We start from the raw sequence: 13598 nt of genomic DNA, 5'->3' as shown, positions 1-13598 counted from the left end.
CACTTTATGGCGAATAGATGGGGACACAGTGGAAACAGATTTTATTTTCCTGGTCTCCAAAATCACTGCAGATGGTCACTGCAGCCATGAAATTAAAAGATGCTTGCTCTTGGGAAGAAAAGCTATGGACAACCTAGAAACCATACTAAAAAGCAGAGACATCGCTTTACCAACAAAAGTCTATCTAGTCAAAGCTATAGTTTTTCCAGTAGTCATCATGGACATGAGAGTTGGACCATAAAAAAGCTGAACACCAAAGAACTGATGCTTTTAAACTGCGGTGTTGAAGAAGACTCTTGAGAGTCCCTTGGACTACAAGGAGATCCAACCAGTCTATCCTAAAGGAAATCAGCCCTAACTATTCATTAGAAGGACTGATGCTGAAGCTGAAACTCCAATACTTCGGCCACCTGATGCCAAGAGATGACTCTTTGGAAAAGCCTCTAATGCTAGGAAAGATTAAAGGCAGGAGAAGAAGGAGATGATAGAGGATGAGATGGTTGAATGGCATCACCAACTCAATGCACACGAATTTGAGCAAGCTCCAGGAGCTGGTGACTGACAGGGAATTCTGGCAGACTGCAGTCCATGGGGTCGCAAAGAGTCAAACACGACTGAGCAACTGAACTGAACAGGATCATACATATCAATAATTACCTTAAATGTAAGTGGATTTAATACACCAACCAAAAGACATAGACTGGCTGGGTGGATGAAAGCATGTGCATGTATGCACTTCCACTTAACACATCACTCTGCTCGACCCCCTTAAAATTTTATGTAATTATTTTATATTGTTAAGTTAATCATGTTCCCATTATGGCTTGCAGTTGTAATTACCTTTCTTTTTGGTCTGGCTATTGATTGTGAAAACTGACAAACATCTTTAACTCTTGTGATTAGGTAACTATTACTCACTTAATACCATTGTATCATGATTGGTCAACAGAAAAATAATAGAAGTCTATATCACCAAAACTAGGATCCAACAGAAAAACCTGTAATCACTTTTTAAAATCCAGATATATATCAGAATTACCTTGAAATTTTCTTGAAAAATACAAATGTTCAAGTATTGCTTTTTTCTCCAGAGCTCCAGATGTGTCTCTAATGAGCAGTCATATTTAGAAACAACTAGACTATATGATGACCTTTTACTTTTATCTAGTTTCACTTTTTATATTTCATATTCATTGCTACCACTTCATTTAGTTTGTGTTCTCCAATTCCTTCATCTCTTCCTTTTTTTTTAATGTTCTTTCTCAAGGCTTTATCAAGTGTAGTAGAAAACCTTTTGTATACATGTATACATGTATAATATATATTTTTTTAGAAAACATGAATTTTTGCCTAACTAACAAAATTAGGGCATTTTGATTCCACTTGTTTAACTTAGTATGAATAGAATGCTGATTTCTAATTTAAAAATAGGTATGCAATAAGCAACAAAGGTTTACTGGGAACTATAGTCAATATCTTGTAATAACCTAAGATGAAAAAGTTTCAAAAATAATATATGTGTATTTGTATAACTGAATCACCTTGCTGTGCTGAAACATTGTAACTGAACTATGCTTCAATAAAGTATATATTTTTTAAAAAATTATTGACAGGAATTCCCTAGTGGTCCAGGAGTTAGGACTCTGTGCTCCCACGGCAGGGGGCATGGGTTCCGCCCCTGGTTAGGGAACTAAGATCCTGCATGTCACGTGGCATGGCCAAAAAAAAAAACAAACCACATCGACTCAAGGTCCCATTTCAGATTTACTGAATCAGACTCCAGAGGGGCCTTTTAAAAAATAATAATATGGGCTAAAAAAAAAGAATTCTACTTTTTGAAATTTAGTAATGTTTATCTTTTTGGTAGTTTTTCTAAATGTCCTCTGGAAATCTAATAATGCACGAGATACAAAATTTTAAATATATTTGAGGAGGATATAAGATTAACATAAATTAATATAAATATAATCTATTATATTCAAATTATTAATGACATCATTCAAGAGTCTCCTAATCTTATTTTTTCTGCACTTGATAAGATATTCTCAGAGAAAAGTTAACATGTCTCACTATGATTATATATATTTTTCTTTTCCCTATATTTCTTCTGGTTTTTGCTTTATCTTTGTTTCTTTGTTGTTATATGTCTAATGACGTCTTATGACATCTCTCTTCTTTGTGAATTGTAGCTTTTGTTATAAAAAAATTCATCTTTGTTTCAAATATGTATACATATAACAATCTATAACTTAAGTTCAAATTTTAATTTTTCTAGGTAAAATGGATCTTAAAAGATTGAAAAAAAAAAAAAAGAATCTGCCTTCCAATGTGAGGGACATGGGTTCTATCCTTGGTGAGGGAACTAAGATCCCATATGTTTGGGCGACTAAGCCTGCATGCCGCAACTATTGAACCAGCATTCTTGAGCCTATGAGCCACAGCTAGAGAACCCAAGCACTGCAACAAAAGATCCCACGTGCCACAGTAAGACCCAATACAGCCAAATCAATAAATACACTGATGTTATTTAGTAGAAATAAATAAATAAAAATTATTGATGACACCAAAGACATATTGTTTATGTTGGTTTTATCAGTGATATTTACAGTAAATCAAACCTGAGGACCTAAATATATGTTTATTAATTCATTTAAATATAATGATAATAAACCCATGATATGTTAGCATAAACAAATAAATAAACTAAGTTGTTGCTTGTTACTCAGTATTTCCTATGTCCTTGGACCTCAGAGGTAGGCCTTTCTCAGTGGTCCTTCCCTTCTTCCCTGTGGCAGCTCAGGGGCTTTGTTCTGTTAGGGAGTAGGTAAGAAGGATCTAGATGGTGTTTTATGCCTTTCATGCAAGAGTGACTAATCCTATCCTCCAAGCCTGCACCACCAAGGGTGGCTTTTTCTTGCACAGAGTTTCCAGATGCTATTATAGAATATCAAAAGTCAAATTCTTTAGTATCATCCCTGATATCATCAGAAAAGTCTTTAAATATTGAGAGAAACTGACAAGCTCATGGTGGTAGATACAAGTTTTTCCCAAATTTCAATGTTCAATTTGAAGCTCTGAATTTTATCTTTGACAACTCATACTGTCAGTTGTTTTTCTTGAAATGATAGGTTCATTTGGCTCATTTTTCAGAAAATGTCTGTTAAATACCTAAGTCTAAAATAACCACAGTTTTATGTATAAAGCCTTTCTTCCAAGTGAAAATGGTGTTCCATGAAAAACAGCAGCTAGTTCAGCTCACAACTCAAACACTGCCCTGCGCTTTACCTGGAGATAGCTGGCACACCTGGTCAGGGTGGAATTGTTCTGTGTGATCCACATTCATCACGTAGAATCTGAGGAAGATGAGTACTCATGGGCTGAAATTTATGAACAGTAATTTTTACTGCTTCAGTAGAGATTTTCTTAAGTGAAAGTGGATTTTTTTTCTTTTTTGGTTCTGAGTTAGTGGTATGAAGAATCCATTGGCTCCTAGTACAGTTGGATGCCACTGACTTGATGAGCACCAAGGCATCAGCAGTTTCACTCATCAGTACAAATATCAAAAGAGTTTAAAGGGTAACTAGTGCTTGCTTCAGCAACACATGTACTAAAATTGGAATGACTTGGGACTGACATATACACACTGTGTGTGTGTGCGTGCGTGTGTGTGTGTGCGTGCTCAGTCATGTCTGACTCTTTGCGATCCCATGGGCTATATAACCTGCTAGACTCCTTTGTCCATGGAATTTCCCAGGTAAGAATACTGGAACGGGTAAGCCATTGCTTACTCCAGGGGGTCTTCCTGACCCAGAGATTGAAGCTGCATCTTCTGCTGGGCAGGCAGATTCTTTACTACTAGCACTGCCAGGGAAGCCCAGCTACACACTGGGTGCCTGCTATGTCACTGCTGTCTTGTCTGACTCTTTGTGACCCTGGGACTGTAGCCCGCCAGGCTCCTCTGTCCATGGGATTCTCCAGGCAAGAATGCTGGAGTGGGTTGCTGTGCCCTCCTCCAGGGGATCTTCCCCACCCAGGGATGGAACCTTCCATTCTTAGGTCTCCTCCGTCTGCAGGCAGGTTCTTGACCGCTAGCGCCCCCTGGGAAACCCTCATCCACGCAGTATGGTATGTAAAATAGATGACTAATAAGAACCTTCTGTAGAGCACAGGGAACTCTACTCGAGACTCTGCAGTGGACTGTATTAGGGAAAGAATCTTTAAAAAGTGGATATATATATATATATATATATAACTGATTCACTTTGCTGTACACTGAAAGCTAACATAACACTGTAAAACAACTATACTTCAATAAACTTTTTAAATTATAATGAAAAGGGTAATAGCATCTTAGTATTATTACAAATAATGTAAGTTACAAAATACTTTTTATTCTGTTACCCATTAAATGGTCTGAAGGACCCCAAAAGCCCTACACTCCACACTTTAAGAACCACTTTAGTAGAGCTTGGCATAGTGCCTGGCACGCAGTAGGAATTCAACAAATAATTGTTGAATAAATAAACTAATAAATTTCTAAATTTATTTTCTTTTTCAAAATAAAGACAGGTCTCTTCCTATCTTTTTATAGGAAAATAGGTCACTTCTGTAAAGAAAAATAAAACTTTGATTGGAAATGCTGTTCCCAGTTGGATGCAGCCCAGGTGATTGTTGTTGCTATTCAATCGCTCAGTAGTGTCTGACTCTTTGCAGCCCCATGGACTGAAGCTCACCAGGCTTCCCTGTCCTTCACTATCTCCCTGAGTTTGCTCAAACTCATGTCCATAGAGTCAATGATGTCATCCTCTATCACCCTCTACTCCTCCTGCCCTCAGTCTTTCCCAGCATCTGGGTCTTTTCCAGTGAGTTGGCTCTTCACGTCAGGTGGCCAAATTATTGGAGCTTCAGCTTCAGCATCAGTCCTTCCAATGAATATGCAGAGTTGATTTCCTTTAGGATTGCCTGTCTTACTGTTTGATCTCCTTACTGTTCAAAGGACTCTCAAGAGTCTTCTCCAGCACCATAGTTCAAAAGCAGCAATTCTTCGGTGCTCAGCCTTCTTCATGGTCCAACTCTCACATCCGTACATGACTACCAGGAAAACCACAGCTTTGACTATAGGGATGGATCTTTGTTGGCAAAGCGATGTCTCTGGTTTTTAATAGTGGTCTAGGTTTGTCATAGCTTTTCTTCCAAGAAGGAAGTGTCTTTTAATTTCCTGGCTGCAGTCTATGTCTGCAGTGATTTTGGAGCCCAAGAAAATAAAGTCTGTCACTGTTTGCATTGTTTCCCCATCTATTTGGCATGAAAAGTGATGGGACTGGATGCCGTGATCTTCGTTTTTTCAAAGCTGAGTTTTAAACCAGCTCTTTCACTCTCCTCTTTCACCTATATCAAGAGGCTCTTTAGTTCCTCTTAAATTTCTGCCATTAGGGTGGTGTCATCTGCATATTGATATTTCTCCCAGCAATCTTGATTCCAGCTTGTGCTTCATCCAGCCCAGCATTTTGCATGATGTACTCTGCATATTGGGCTTCCTTGATAGCTCAGCTGGTAAAGAACCCACCTGAATGACCTAACGGTTTTCCCTACTTTCTTCACTTTAAGTCTGAATTTTGCGATAAGGAGCTCATGATCTGAGCCACAGTCAGTTTCAGGTCTTGTTTTTGCTGCGTATATAGAGCTTCTCCATCTTCAGCTGCAAAGGATGTAATCAATCTGATTTCAGTATTGACCAGCTGGTGATGTCCACATATATGGATTTGTCTCTTGTGTCATTGGAAGAGGGTGTTTGCTATGACCAGTGCGTTCTTTTGGCAAAACTCTATTAGCATTTGCCCTGCTTCATTTTTTACTCCAAGGCCAAACTTGCCTGTTACTCTAGGTATTTCTCAACTTCTTACTTTTTCATTTCAGTCCCCTACAATGAAAAGGACATCTTTTTTTGGTGTTAGTTCTAGAAGATCTTGTAGGTCTTCATAGAATCGTTCAACTTCAGCTTCTTCAGCATTAGTGGTTGGGGCATAGACTTGAATTACTGTGATGTTGAATGGTTTCCCTTGGATACAAAACAAGATCATTCTTTTGTTTTTGAGATTGCACCCAAGTACTGCATGTTGGACTCTTTTGTTGACTATGAGGGCTACTCCATTTCTTCTAAGGGATTCTTGGCCTCAATAGTAGATATAATGGTCAGCTGAATTAAATTCATCCATTCCCATCCATTTTAGTTCAATGATTCCTAAAATGTTGATGTTCACTCTTGCCATCCCCTGTTTGACCACTCCAATTTACCTTGATTCATGGACCTAATTAATATTCCAGGTTCTTATGGAATACTGTTCTTTACAGCATCAGACTTTACTTTCACAACCAGACACATCCACAACTGGACATCATTTCCACTTTTTGGTTCAGCCTCTTCATTCCTTATAGAGCTATTTCTCTGCTCTTCTCCAGCAGCATACTGGACACCTATCAACCTAGGGGGTGGGGGCGGTGTTCATCTTTCAGTGTTGTATCTTTTTGCTTCTTCATGCGTTCATGGGATTCTCAAGGCAAGAACGCTGAAGTGATCTGCCATTCCCTTCTCCAGCGGACCACATTTTGTTAGAACTCTCCACCATGACTCCTCCATCTTGGGTGGGCCTACATGACAAGGCTCATAGTTTCATTGAGTTACACAAGGCTGTGATCTGTGTGATCCTTTTAGTTAGTTTTCTGTGATTCTGGCTATCATTCTGTCTGCCCTCTGATGGATAAGGATAAGAGGCTTGTGAAAGCTTCCTAATGGGAAGGACTGGCTGTGGGGAAAACTGAGTCTTGCTTTGGTGGGCAGGGCCATCTTAAGTAAATCTTTTATCCAATTTTCTGCTGATGGGTGAGGTTGTACTTCCTCCTTGTAATTTGGCCTGAGGCAGTCCAGTCCTAGAATCTGCAGTCTTACAACAGGCTCTTGGCTCTAGTTCCGTTCAGTTCAGTTCAGCCGCTCAGTCATGTCCGACTCTTTGTGACCCCATGGACTGCTGCGTGCCAGGTTTCCCTGTCCATCACCAACTCCTTGAGTCTGCTCAAATTCATGTGCATTAAGTCAGTGATTCCATCCAACCATCTCATCCTCTATTGTCCCCTCTCCACCTGCCTTCAATCTTTCCCAGCATTAGGGTCTTTTCTAAGGAGTCAGTTCTTCGCATCAGGTGGCCAAAGTATTGAAATTTCAGCTTCAGCATCAATCCTTCCAATAAATATTCAGGACTGATTTCCTTTAGGATGGACTGGTTGGATCTCCTTGCAGTCCAAGGGACTGTCAGAGTCTTCTCCAACACCACAGTTCAAAAGCATCAATTCTTCGACACTCAGCTTTCTTTATAGTCCAATTCTCACATCCATACATGACTACTGAAAGAAACCATAGCCTTGACTAGATGGACCTTTGCTGGCAAAGTAATGTCTCTGCTTTTTAATACATTGTCTAGGTTTTTCATAGCTTTCCTTCCAAGGAGCAAGTGTCTTTTAATTTCATGGCTGCAGTCACCATCTGCAGTGATTTTGGAGCCCAAGAAAATAAAGTCTCTCACTGTTTCCATTGTTTCCCTATCTATCTACCATGAAGTGATGGGACTGGATGCCATGATCTTAATTTTCTGAATGTTGAGTTTTAAGCCAACTTTTTCACTCTTCTCTTTCACTTTCATCAAGAGGCTTTTTAGTTCTTCATTTTCTGCCATAAGGGTGATGTCACCTGCATATCTGAGGTTATTGACATTTCTCCTGGCAATCTTGATTCTAACTTGTGATTCATCCATCCCAGCATTTCTGCATATAAGTTAAATAAGCAGGGTGACAATATATAGCCTTGACATACTCCTTTCCTGATTTGGAATCAGTCTGTTGTTCTGTATCCAGTTCTAACTGTTTCTTCTTGACCTGCATATAGGTTTCTCAGGAGGCAGGTCAGGTGGTCTGCTATTCCCATCTCTTTAAGAATTTTCCACTGTCTGCTGTGATCCACATAGTCAAAGGCTTTGGCATAGTCAATAAAGCAAAAGTAGATGTTTTTCTGGAACTCTCTTGCTTTTTTGATGATCCAACAGATGTTGACAATTTGATCTCTGGTTCCTCTGCCTTTTCTAAAACCAGCTTGAACATCTGGAAGTTCATGGTTCATGTACTATTGAAGCCTGGCTTGAAGAATTTTGAGCATTACTTCACTAGCATGTGAGATGAGTGCAATTGTGCAGTAGTTTGAGCATTCTTTGGCATTGCCTTTCTTTGGGATTGGAATGAAAACTGATCTTCTCCAGTCCTGTGGCCACTGAGAGGTTTCCAAATTTGCTGGTGTATTGAGTGAAGCACTTTCACAGCATCATCTTTCAGGATTTGAAATAGCTGCACTGGAATTTCATCACCTCCACTAGCTTTGTTCGTAGTGATGCCTTCTAAGGCCCACTTGACTTCACACTCCAGGATGTCTGGCTCTAGGTGGGTGATCACACCATCATGATTATCTTGGTTGTGAAGATCTTTTTTGTACAGTTCTGTGTATTCTTGCCACCTCTTCTTAATATCTTCTGCTTCTGTTAGGTCCATACCATTTCTTTCCTTTATTGTGCCCATCTTTGCATGAATTGTTCCCTTGGTATCTCTAATTTTCTTGAAGAGATCTCTAGTCTTTTCCATTCTGTTGTTTCCCTCTATTTATTTGCATTGATCACTGAGGAAGGCCTTCTTATCTCTCTTTGCTATTGTTTGGAACTTTGCATTCAAATGGGTATATGTTTCCTTTTCTTCTTTGCCTTTTGTGTCTTTTCTCTTCTCAGCCATTTGTAAGGCCTCCTCAGGCAACCATTTTGCCGTTTTGCATTTCTTTTTCGTGGTGATGGTCTTAATCACTGCCTCCTGTACAATGTCACTAACCTCCGTCCATAGCTCTTCAGGCACTCTATCAGATCTAATCCTTTGAATCTGTTTGTCACTTCCATTGTATAATCGTAAGGGATTTGATTTAGATCATACCTGAATGGTCTAGTGGTTTTCTTCACTTTCTTCAATTTATGTCTAAATTTGGCAATAAGGAGTTCATGATCTGAGCCACAGTCGGATTCTGGTCTTGTTTTTGCTGGCTGTATAGAGCTTCTCCATCTTTGGCTGCAAAGAATATAATCAATCTGATTTCAGTATTGATCATCTGGTGATGTCCATGTGTAGAGTCTTCTGTGTTGTTTGAAGAAGGTGTTTGCTATGACCAGTGCATTCTCTTGGCAAAACTCTGTTACCCTTTGCCCTGCTTCATTCTGTACTCCAACGCCAAATTTGCCTGTTACTCCAGGTAACTCCATCTCTTGACTTCCTACTTTTGCATTCCAGTCCCCTATAATGAAAAGGACATCTTTTTTGGGTGTTAGTTCTAGAAGGTCTTGTCTGGTGGAGTAGAAGGACGTGTGCTCATTTTCTCCTACAAGGACTCCAAAATTACAACTCGCTGCTTGGCTCTATGGTGGGGATAAAGATCACCTCCTCCAAGAGGACTTTTGCCAGCATGCCAGCGTCCCAAAACTGCTGCTGCGGGTGCCCCTGATCCCACGGCAGGTCAGTGTCAACCCACACCTCTGCTGGAGACTCCAGAGCACTTACAGGCAAATCTGGCTCAGTATCTTGTGGGATCACTGCTCCTTTCTCCTGGGTCCCAGTGGGCACAAGGTTTTCCAAGAGTCTCTGTTTCCCCAGTCCTGAGGAAGTTCTGTAATCAAGCCCAGGTGATGACATGAATCAAATTCGTATGTCTGGAAATCTATCCCCAGAACCTTTTCTTGTTATTGTATCTCACAGCTCCTGCTTCCAACTGGGGTAGGAACATGGCCCAAGCCTGGGTATTGTTATAGCTCCTGTCCCGTGGAGGATCAGACAATAACTGGGAAAAGGGGATTCTCTGATGGTCCAGTGGTTAAGACTCCACCCTTCCACCACAGGGGCCATGGGTTCCATCCCTCGTCAGGGAAGTTCTGCACGCTGTGCAGGTGCAGCCAAAAAGAAAAAAAGAAAAAAAATTGTCATAAGAACATTTAACTTGAGCTCAAGCCCCTTAACTGACTTTTAAGCACACAATACGGTAGTGTTAACTATAAGTACAATGTTGTGGAGATCCCTGAAACTTAATCATTTGCTTAATTGAAATTTTATATCTGCTAAATAGCAACTCCATACTTCCTCTTCCTCCCAGCTCCTGGTAGCCACCATTCTACTCTATGTGTGTTCAGCAAGTTCCTCGGATTCCTACAGTACTTGTACTTCTGTGACTGGCTTGCCTCACTTAGCATAATGTCTTCAGTGTTCATCCAGCTGTTACATGTGGCAGGATTTCCCTTCCAAAGCTAAATATTTCATTGTGTGTTTGAACTATATCTTCGTTTTTCCCTTCAGCCATCACTGGACATTTAGGTTGCTTACACATGTAAGATCCCCTGGAGAAGGAAATGGCAATCCACTCCAGTATTCTTGCCTGGAGAATCCCATGGACAGAGGAGCCTGGTGGGCTACAGTCCATGGGGTCGCAAAGAGTCGGACACGACTGAGCGACTTCACTTTCACTTTCACACATGTTGGCTATTGTGAAAAATGCTGCATGAACTTGGAAGTGCGGGTATATCTTTGAATTTCCAATTTTCAATTCTTTTGTGTAAATATCCAGAAGTGAGATTGCTGGATCAGATGGTAGTTCTATGTTTAATTTTTTGAGGAAGCTTCTATAACGGCTGCCCCAGTGTACATTTCTACCAACAGTCTACAAGGATTCCAATTTCACCACATCCTTGCCAACACTTGTTATCTCTTGTTTTTTCATGATAACCATTCTAACAAGTGTAAGATGATATCTCATGGCGTTGATTTGCATTTCCTTGATGATTAGTGATTCTGAACATCTTTTCATACATCTGTTGGACATTAATACTTCCTGAATATACACTATCTAGTGAAGGTTCAAATTTCGTAGAACTCAAAAAAATCTCCTAGACCTTGCTTCAGACCTGCTGAGTCACGATCTCTATATTTCATCAAGCTTCTTGCTGGTTCTTCCATGGCCTGGCTTGGGTAATCTTGCCATGTCCAGAAATCTCAATTGGACGGACATATCTCCAGTGATGGGAAACTTCCATTTGAAGGCAGCCATCCCTGTGGGAAATGCTTCCCTTTCAAACTTTTTGCTCTAAATGGAGGCAAAACATGAATGTATTTCCCTTTGAAATAAATCATTAAAACGTTGCAGATAAGACTGAAATGTCACTCTACCACAGCCTCCAGTGCTGGTCCCAGCCTTCACCACCTCAGAGCTATCACAGTTTAGTGAGTATCCTTCCGTATTATCGTTTAACGCTCTCAACATTCTTTGTCAAGCTGACCCCAAATTTGTTTTCCTAGAGTTCCCGAGCTTTTGAAATCTGTTTCCTTTGTTCCTTAATTGCCTCAACAAAATTTGAAGATGGCCCTTGCAACCTCACAAAGTTTTCCTTCTGCAGTCTGGTGTCCCCTCTTTCCCTGGCCTTGACAATGTCATGGACTTGTTGGTCCATGGACTCAAGGACATGAGCCAGGACACTGGCTCTCTGTGTTCTGAAATCTTGCACAAGGATGTATTTCTCCCCAGGGCTCCTGGCTCCCCAGTCCACAGGCATGTAAAGAGAAGCAGATATGACCGTGAGTTGATAATAGTTGAAATTGGGGGATGGGCATGCAGAGGGGGTGTTATACTATTTCATCTACTCTTATATATGTTTATGTTTCCCATAATAAAAAGTGGAAGGTAAAACAACAATGAAATACCACTACACACCTATTAAAATGGCCAAAGTCCAGAACACTGACAACTCAAATGCTGGTGAGGATGTGGAGCAACAGGAATTTTCATGCAGTGCTGATGGGAAAGCAAAATGGTACAACCGCTCTGGAAGACAGTCTGGCAGTTTCTTACCAACCTAAACATACACCAACTGTATAATCCAGCAGTCATGTTTCCTGATATTTACCCAAAGGAACTGAAAACTTATGTCTACACAGAAACCTGCACATAGATGTTCATAGCAGCTTTATTCATAATTGCCAAAACTTGGAAGCAACCAAGATGTCCTTCAGCAGGTAAATGGATAAATGCATAGTGTTAGATCCAGACAATGGAATATTATACAACACTAAAAAGAATTAAGCTATCAAGCCATGAAAAGACATGGAGAAAACTTAAATGCATGTTACTACATTTAAAAAAAACATTTTGAAAAGACTACATGATGTATTTTCCTACTACATGACAATTTGGAAAAGGCAAAATTATGGAAACAGTAAAAAAAAAATCAGTGGTTGCCAGGAGTTTTGAGGGACAGGGTGAGGGATAGACAGGCTGAGCTCACCACTTTTAGGGGCAGTGAAAATACTCTGTATGATACCATAATGATGGATACATGTCATTGTACCCATATAACGTATTACAACACCAAGAGTGAACTGCAATGTGTACTATGGTGATTATGATGTGTCCCTGCAGGTTATCAGTTGTAACTAATGCACCACTCTGGGGGGGATGTTGATAATGGAGGAAGCTATGCATATGTAGAGACAAGGGATTATGGGAAATCTCTGCACCTTCTCTTCAATTTAGCTGTAAACCTAAAAATGCTCTAAAAAATTGCTTTAAAATTTTTTTGAGGGGTGAGAGGTGGAGAGAGACTCAGTGGAGTGCATCGTACTGGTCTAGCCATGTGCCAAGTCCTAGTGTAGGAGATACAGTGCACGTAGAACAAGAGCTGTCTGCCCTCAAGAAAATGACCTTTGCTTTAAAATAGCAAGTCAGGAGCTTTAAAATTAAGCAGGCCTTAGGCTACTGCCTGTAACCAGGCTAAGAAAGAGAGCATGACTTCCCCCAAATCACACACCCTCAGCCTCCTTCCCAGGTTGTTACCAGTGCAGTCGAATCATTTGCGGGGCAACTGCTCAGCCCTGCCTTGGGGTTTAATGGGCTCCATCACCAAATGCTATAACTGATACATCAGTCTTCCTCTTGAGAAACTGATTATTTCTTTTTTGCCACTTCATAACAATCATACCAAGAAAGAAATTTCTAACTTCAATTATACAGAAACATATCATCCCTGTCTTTTCTAGAGAAAGCAAATTTCACTTGATGAATTATACTTCCTTGCTCCAATCTATAAATGGTGCCCTCATATTTTTCTAATTTGTCTTTCTCATTCTTGTTTCACTTTTTCCTCAGTGATACAAGTGGCCGAGCAGTACCATTGCTCATTATTTACACGCAAACCAGGACTCCAGGGTTATAGTCATCTATTCTCCAGAGGAAGTGAGGTCAATGTTCTCTTTTGCCAGCTGCATATATTATTGACCTGGTGGACCTCCCAGCCCTAAGGGCTGCCCTATCTGTAAATGTACCCTGGGCACTGTAGCAACATATACCATATATCATCATAATGTAAAAACAACCTCAGGGACTGAAGAATTACTTTCTCTGGCTTCCCTCTAATTCCTCCTGATGATGCGGGCCTGGAGCTCAGCACAAGCACAGCCTTGGCTGATCAATAAGAGGTAGAAGCAAG

Source organism: Capra hircus, chromosome 18, assembly GCF_001704415.2.
Source record: "Capra hircus breed San Clemente chromosome 18, ASM170441v1, whole genome shotgun sequence".
Taxonomy (NCBI): Eukaryota; Metazoa; Chordata; class Mammalia; order Artiodactyla; family Bovidae; genus Capra; species Capra hircus.
Note: the sequence above shows the minus strand (reverse complement) of the source record.